This window comes from Vipera berus (genome assembly GCF_964194415.1).
Source record: "Vipera berus genome assembly, chromosome: 4".
Classification (NCBI taxonomy): Eukaryota; Metazoa; Chordata; class Lepidosauria; order Squamata; family Viperidae; genus Vipera; species Vipera berus.
The window spans coordinates 37,974,406-37,982,159 of record NC_138206.1 but is presented as its reverse complement, the minus strand read 5'-3'; positions in this window follow the sequence as shown (position 1 = coordinate 37,982,159).

Below are 7,754 nucleotides of genomic sequence, written 5' to 3'. Positions count from 1 at the left end.
CCTTTCTGAAATGTCAGTTGTTAGCTAGGGATTTATTTATCTTCCAGATTATATTATTATTTGTTATAGGTTTTTTTTAAAGGGTATCAGCTTCAGCTTTAAGAACAGTGGTGTTAATATCTTAAATAGTAAACCAAAGATGTTGTCTCTTTTTCTAATATCACTTTTTCCAAAATGATCTAGATATATAACTGGAAATAAGTTACATGTAAGAGAGCTACATGACCAACGTTAAATAACTGTCAAGCACATTAAACCCAGAATTTAGAAACATCATAAAAGTAACAGATTAAATTACTCTAAGTCAATCTGAAGCACAACCATGTAAAACATAACCAAGCAACCAGGATCATTAATTTTTAACTAGTTCCAAAAAGAGAAAGGTAGAATTTAAACTTAATGATTCAGATTTGGAGATGAGATCTTAAGGCAGGGGTAGGCAACCTTGGCTCTTTTATGACTCATGGACTTCAACTCCCAGAATTCAGCATAGCTGACTCAGGAATTCTGGGAGTTGAAGTCCATGAGTCATAACAGAGCCGAGGTTGCCTACCCCTGTCTTAAGGGAATAGGTAGACTGTCAGATATTTTGCTCCAGACTACTTAAGTTATAGATCTGAGGAAGACAGGGACAAATTTCCATGAATATTCTTGTCAGAATATTCTATAGATACATCATTTCTTTTACCTTTCAGAAGCTAGAAGTGAGACATTAAAACTTGGTTGATCTTTGAAACTTATAAATCATCCCCACTTCCTATCTCAAATCTTCTACCAGATGATCATATAATAAACTGGCAAAATAGATATTCTCATCACTGCTTTTCTCTGCTTTTAAAGTCAGATCCTATTCAAAAAATTGAGCCATATAATCTAGTAATTTGCCAATGATTGCAGCCATCAAAATGATTAAATAAAAGCATGTCCTAATAGGAGAAAGTATAATCTTTGTCAACGTTTTCAAAATGCAGACACTTTTTAACATGATATCATGTGATAATATAAAATGTTTCGTGAGATGATATCCAACATATATTATAAGTGTCAGGATAGATATTACAGCTGTTTTTAGATTTTGAAATTGGATGAAAAGCTGTAATGAAGAGTCTTTGCCATATAGACTAAGTATAGATGCACTACAAGATTATACAGGGCTGCTGTCCCCAACTTTCTAAATGTTTCAGACTTTGATTCCATAATGACTGACCAAAGGTTATGTTAAGTGAGTTGGAATGATCTTATAGCCTAAATAATTGGAGGGAGGGAATTACCTGTTTTGAAAGACTGCTATAGCACAGGGTCTGGAACCTTGACAACTTTAAGACTTGTGGATGTCAGCTCCCAGAATCCTGGGAGCTGACATCCACAAGTGTTAAAGTTGTCAAGGTTCCAGACCCCTGCTATAGCATATACATATTCCATTAGTATTAGTATGGTTTGTTGCACAGTCAGCCAGATGTTCAGATTGAGTCTGGCATTTTTGTCTACCTCTCAAGTCCTCAAGGACCTGGGATAGGCAGATCTGATTGTTGTTGTTGTTGTTGTTGTTATATATTTAATCTTCAATTCGAGTCATAGTCTGGGACTGGCAAAAACATAACAGCTCAAGTCCTAACCAAGGACCTAAGAGCTGTCAAGGTAATGTCTGAGTATATAGGCAGTTCCAAGTAAGGTGGTTTTTTTGCAAAGTCAGAATATTCAGGTCTGATAGGTTCAAAATTTCTACGTATGTAGGCAACCCTTTGGGTATTGCTCCAAGGGCTCCTATTACTATTGGTACAACCATTGATTTCTTCCTCCACGATTCCTCAACTTCAATTTGCAGATTGGAGTATTTTGTTATTTTTTTAGTTGTTTCTCTTCAATTCACCTGGTATTGCAATATCAGTGAAGTAGACTTTCCCCTCCGCCCCACAATAGTGATGTTAGGCGTGTTGTGGGTCAGATGTCTGTATGTTTGGATTCAAAAGTCCCACAAGATCTTGACCTGTTCATTTTCAAGAAATTTGCCAATTTTGTGTTCCCAGTAACATATATACATATATAATTATACACATAAATTTATGTAGCACTTGATTCTGTCTCTGGGCAGTTTATAATTGTTAAATATTTACAAAAAAGACAGTAATACAGCAAACATGAAAACAGATTTTCCTTGCAATGACTGTGTGATTTACCATTCATTTAGCAATCATTCAAAGTTACAATGGCACTGAAAAAGTTTCTTACAACCGGCACTGGCACTTACAACCATCACAGCATCCCTACAGTCACATAGTCAAAATTCAGGAACTTGGCAACTGGCATGTATTGATGATGGTTGCAGCATCCTGGGGTAATGTAATCACCATCTGCGACCTTCCCAGACAGCTTCTTACAAGCAAAGCCAATCGGGGAAGCAGGTTCACTTAAAGATCACAGCATTCTCTAAACTGCAGTGACAATCATGGCAAAAGGTCATAAAATTGGACACAATTCACTTAATAACTACCTTGCTTAACAACAGAAATTCTAATCCCAATTGTGTTTATAATTCAAAGGCTATCTGTACTGATTTGGTTGCTCCATTAATCTCTGTGTGATTAACTTTAGAGTTCTGAATTTATAAGTAGTTACTGAATGATGATGATCCATAGGCAGCTTATAAAGCATGGATCAGATGGAACCGTGCAAATTTTAACTTGTTTTAGGGTTTTAAAGATTTGTATTAACATCTTGTGTTTGTTCAGGCAGCTCATACTTTAAAATCTGCAATTATAAAACCTTATTTCACTTCCAGTCAATTATCTGGCAGCTGCATTCTGCATTAACTACAACTTCTGAATTGTTTTCAGGAATACATTTTGAGTGCATTGCAGCTTCAGTAGAGAGATTATTGGGACATGACTTACTGTACAGAAACAAACCTGTCCCAATATAGGAATCATTATTGTACTGAGAGTTCTATTCAAAGTTGGGGATTGTTGCATCTTTAATTCAGTCAAAGTTATGATATTCTATAAATAAAATATCTTGTAAGGCTATTTCTAGCAAACACAATATTTGAAACAACTAAGGTTGGTTTGTTGTGAAAAATTAACATGTCCAGATAGTTGACACTTTTTGCCAAAAGTACATGTTTTCTGGGGAATAGCCATTTTTCACTGTTGACCTGCTCTAGTCAGATCTATCTCTGTCATTAAATAAATTATTGTAACTCCTGAAAGAAATTATATAGCCATCCTGGCTGTATTGTCCAACAGTATATACAGATATGCATAAAGAAAAAGCTCATTTCTCTAAAACTGTCAACAAAAGCAAAACAAAATTTCCACGAAAGATTATTTTCACCTTTATTCTTATATATTTCTTTAAAACCCCTATGCCTTTTCTGGTGGTTGAAAACCCTAGCATTTTAAACTCTCCATAATAACTCCAGTGTGACATCGTTGAAAATTTAAAATGATAGTTTGTAAAGCTTTCCTCATCATTTTGTTTTCCACAATGTAAAAGCATTTTTTCCATTTCCAGGATTGTTTTCCAATTTCCAGTCTAGCTGTAGGATTTGCTCTGGTCTCATATTAGATCTTCCTTATCTTTTAAAATTAGCCAAAGATTTTCTAGGCACTGTTACCTAGCTGGGGACTTGATGGTATGGATCAGGAAAATGGCTAATATGATTGCTTGCCTATGTTGATGCCTCAGCTATAATAGACAGTGTTTAACAACGTAAGCAATGCCCTGTTAGAATAGATCCTTGGCTATATATTGCAATAGTCTGTCCTCGTACCGGCCAACCAATTGCATAAGAAACCCCACTAGACCTGCAGCAGCTAAACTGTTATCAAGGTTAATAGTCATTAGGAATGACATATACGTGTCCCAGGATAATGTTGCAGGATCCAATCTGGGTCAGTCACAGGAACCAGGGATTTAGTCTTCTAAGCTTTAGGTCTCATGCCAGAGCCCACCCTCAGGGAATCTTCTCTCTAACCAGAATATGTCATTGCTCCTCAAATTGCTCCATTTTTTATTTATTTATTTATTTTGAAGCTAGATAAGCAAGCACCACATTCTGTTGATTTCTCATGGAGCAAACTTAGAAACCAAAGATATGAAAGCTAAAACTACTTTTATGATAAGGTTATATTAACACAATCTGGAACATCTTAATGGCCCTGCCCTTTCTTCATGAGAATTAGGGAAGGTCATATTTGAGACTCAAATTACATTTCTGAGCTGAACTTAGATTTCTTTTATCTGACTGTTGTCCTGCTTGCCATTCTTCTTCCTGTTCCTCAAGATTGTTCCTTCTGCCAATAAAATGTGCTTTAAAATCAGATGTTATAATTATTTAACAAGTATATTGACTAATACATTATGGAACTACCGTATACACAATCAGACCATTCGTATATATAGACCGCCTTTTCTATTGTCTATGAGATTTTCAATCATCCAGGTCATGGCAACTGGACTTTTTTTTTCTTTGAAAAAATTTTCTTTGAAAACATTCTTTGAAGAAGCTACTTGAATGAGAAGTGAAACTTTTTCAAAGAAAAAAACAACACAAGAAAATCCAGTTGTCTTTTGAAACAAAAAGCATCTTTGGGATACCTTTTCTATTCTGATTGTGATATATTACTGTCCATACTTAGAGCTGTAAACAGTAAAACATAATACATTCAGAAGTTATCAGGTTATGAAGAATTATGTTAAATTTATGGCAGCAGCTCAGATTGGATCAATCAACAATCCAAAATCATCTTAGACTCTCTTAAATTGCCCTTGAATGATTTTTTTCAATTTTCTTTAAAGTATATGTCCTGTTCATCTGATCTTATTTAGAATGAAAAAGTTATCGCTACCACTGTTTACCATTTTCCTCCTAAATATTACATATATTTCACTGGTAGAAGTTTTAGCTCGTTTTTTGAAAACATTTCTTGATCATTTTCTTTTTGACAAATTATCTGTCTGGTAGACAGAGTTATATAAGTGACTTTTGCGAGCTAAAAATAGCTGTCATTGTCTTGTAAGTCCCAGTTTCTCACTGCAGGTAAACATAGGTCAGAACCCAAGCTATCTCAGGTAAAAAACCACTGAAGTCTTAATCGATTTTTATTTGGTGGCTGGACAGAAGACACAGCAGTTTTTCTATAACTGCTCCCAAATGATTGATTCAGGCAACATTTTTCACCAGATCTCTATGTGCTAATTCAATTTGATGTGCATGTCAACCAATGGAGTATACCACAGGGAGCCTTCTTTCAACAGTATACAAAGTACAGGCTTTTTTCATTCAATCATGCTTGTGATACAGATCAAATGTGTTTTTCTGTGAAGCCTCTCCTGTTGCCTCCGTCTTTAAATGCATTTCAGAACAAAATGATAGCTTTCCTGGGGCTACTTTTGTTGTTTTCTGAAAAGTCAGGAAAACAAGTGTCAGCATATCCATTGCTTCCAATTCAGCCCAACAATGTAGCCAGAAGGATAAATTATCAAAGGGGAAAAAGTATTTTATCCACAAGAACAAGTCAGCAATGATAATGATGTTTGGGAAAGCCTGTGGGGCTACTCAATGTTATTATAACTTTAATATTACAAGTTCAGATACTAGTAGAATTCTGAGTTAAACCTTGAATATTCAAATAATTTCAAGCGGCTCATTGACAAGATTTGATGTGGCCAAACTTAAGAGTGATTTTATGTAAAAATATTCCAGCAAAAAATCTCTTTAATCTCTTTTTATCCCTTGGCTATCTAGGACACACAGTTTTCAATTCAGCAAAGGCCTATACTTAGTATAAGAAAGCAAATAAGATTTCTTGGGTTTATTTTCTCCTAGGCATCAAAAAATTAGAAAATTATAGTAATACTTTTTCAGACTAGTAATTTTTATTAAAGACATGGATTTTTGTGACCTACAGCTCACTTCATAAAATGCATATAAAGTTGAAACATATGTAAAATTTAAAGAGGAATGAAACAGGGTAGATGGGAAGACAAGGGGAAGATAAAGTGGAGATAAAGATGCAGATAAATGTGAGACACATTACAACTATTCTATCAACTAGCAACAGTAATGTGTTAATCCCATAGTATTTCTTAGGATCTTCTGTGATGTCTCAAGGATTTTTATGAGCAAACTTTTGCTTAATTGTGCTGTTAGCTCCCCCCCCAAAAAAGAGTAAGTTTGAAAATTGTAATGGAGTGTCCTGAAAGACTGAATTAAGTAATTCTAACATTGGTTGTCTTTGTGTTGAATCTTGATGTCAAACGTACGTAATTCTTTTGCACAATGTTTAATCTGTTTATCATACATAAAATCTAGAGGAGTATTGCTGGTAAATTAGGGCATTTATCATATTGTCAGCCCTTCAAGGTACACCAGAGATTAGAATACAGAATTATGAATGCTAATACTATTCTATTATAATGTTACAGTAACATAATTGTGCAATTCTGAATATGCTTTTCCATTCCCTCCCTTTATCTTGAAAAATGGGTGGGGTGTCATATCTAATATACTTATTCAAATTACATTTCTGCCCTCACACAGATTTCTTTTATCTGACTATTGATTGTGGCTCTTCATCCTGTTCCTCAAGGTTATTTTTACTTTCCATCACATATATTAGATGATCATGTAAAGATACCTCTGATCTTGTGTTTGAAGTCATTGAGGTCTGTCATAGTGCTGTTGGTACAAATGTGTGGGCAAAATAAACATTTGGTTCATTAGAGCATCTGGTTCTCATGTTAGTGTTATTGTTCTCTTGTGAAAAATTGCTTCAGGTTGGTTCTCTCTGCACACATGTATGCATTTGAGTGACCTGACCTGTAAACTGTAAATGATAATCAGTCTGTTGTTCTGCATGTAGTCTGTTCTTCATGACATCTTCCCTGGAAACTGATCACCATTTTACCTGAACTCTTTGGCTATCTATATTTGTGTCAGAAGCACCTACTGTATAAAGCTAAGTGAAGGATACTTCTCTATTCAAAGGATTTGCCAGTGACAACATTGTTGCCCAGGAAACAAACAATTGCCAGAAGTAATGCAATCTTTGGGGAGGCTCCTTTCATGTTCCCCAAAACTTGGACTAAAATGTTAAATTAGACTACAAGATGACTGAGAAAAGAAAACACAAAAGAAATGCCAAAGTTAAGAGAGGGATAAGGAAAGTATAGAACAAGTTAATCATGAATAAAATCAAAACCGGAATGCAATTGACACTTTGTCAGAAATGGCTATGTGTTAGACAAATAATTCCAGTAATGTCAATCTGAAAAGCATTTGAAGTGATTAGAAGTGGGCAAACCATTTGTTACAAATAGCATTAATTGCCAGCATTGGCAGTTTGCCAGCTAATAATTATCATAAATGCCCCTCATTTGATCAGCTGTGTCAATTGCTAAATAATTAAGTAAACTAATGACAATTTCCCTCCCCCTCCGATCTCTCAAAAATGTGTTGTAAAGTTCTTCTTTTGTGAGATAGAAAAAATTATTATATATTTATTTCACCAAATTTAGACATCACCCATCTCATTCATAGTACATGCATGTGTATGTATGTGCATATATGTGTGTATCTATGGTATTTGCATCCACTACGGTTTGAGATGATTAAAAAGATATTGGAAAGAGAAAGAAATAACTAAAGACCACCTGGATACTTGCTCTTGCTTTATTTCCTCACTTGGTCAGAACTACCAATCCCTTTTTAGGAGGAAGAAGAGGGGGGTAGGTAGGCATGTTTGTTCATTATT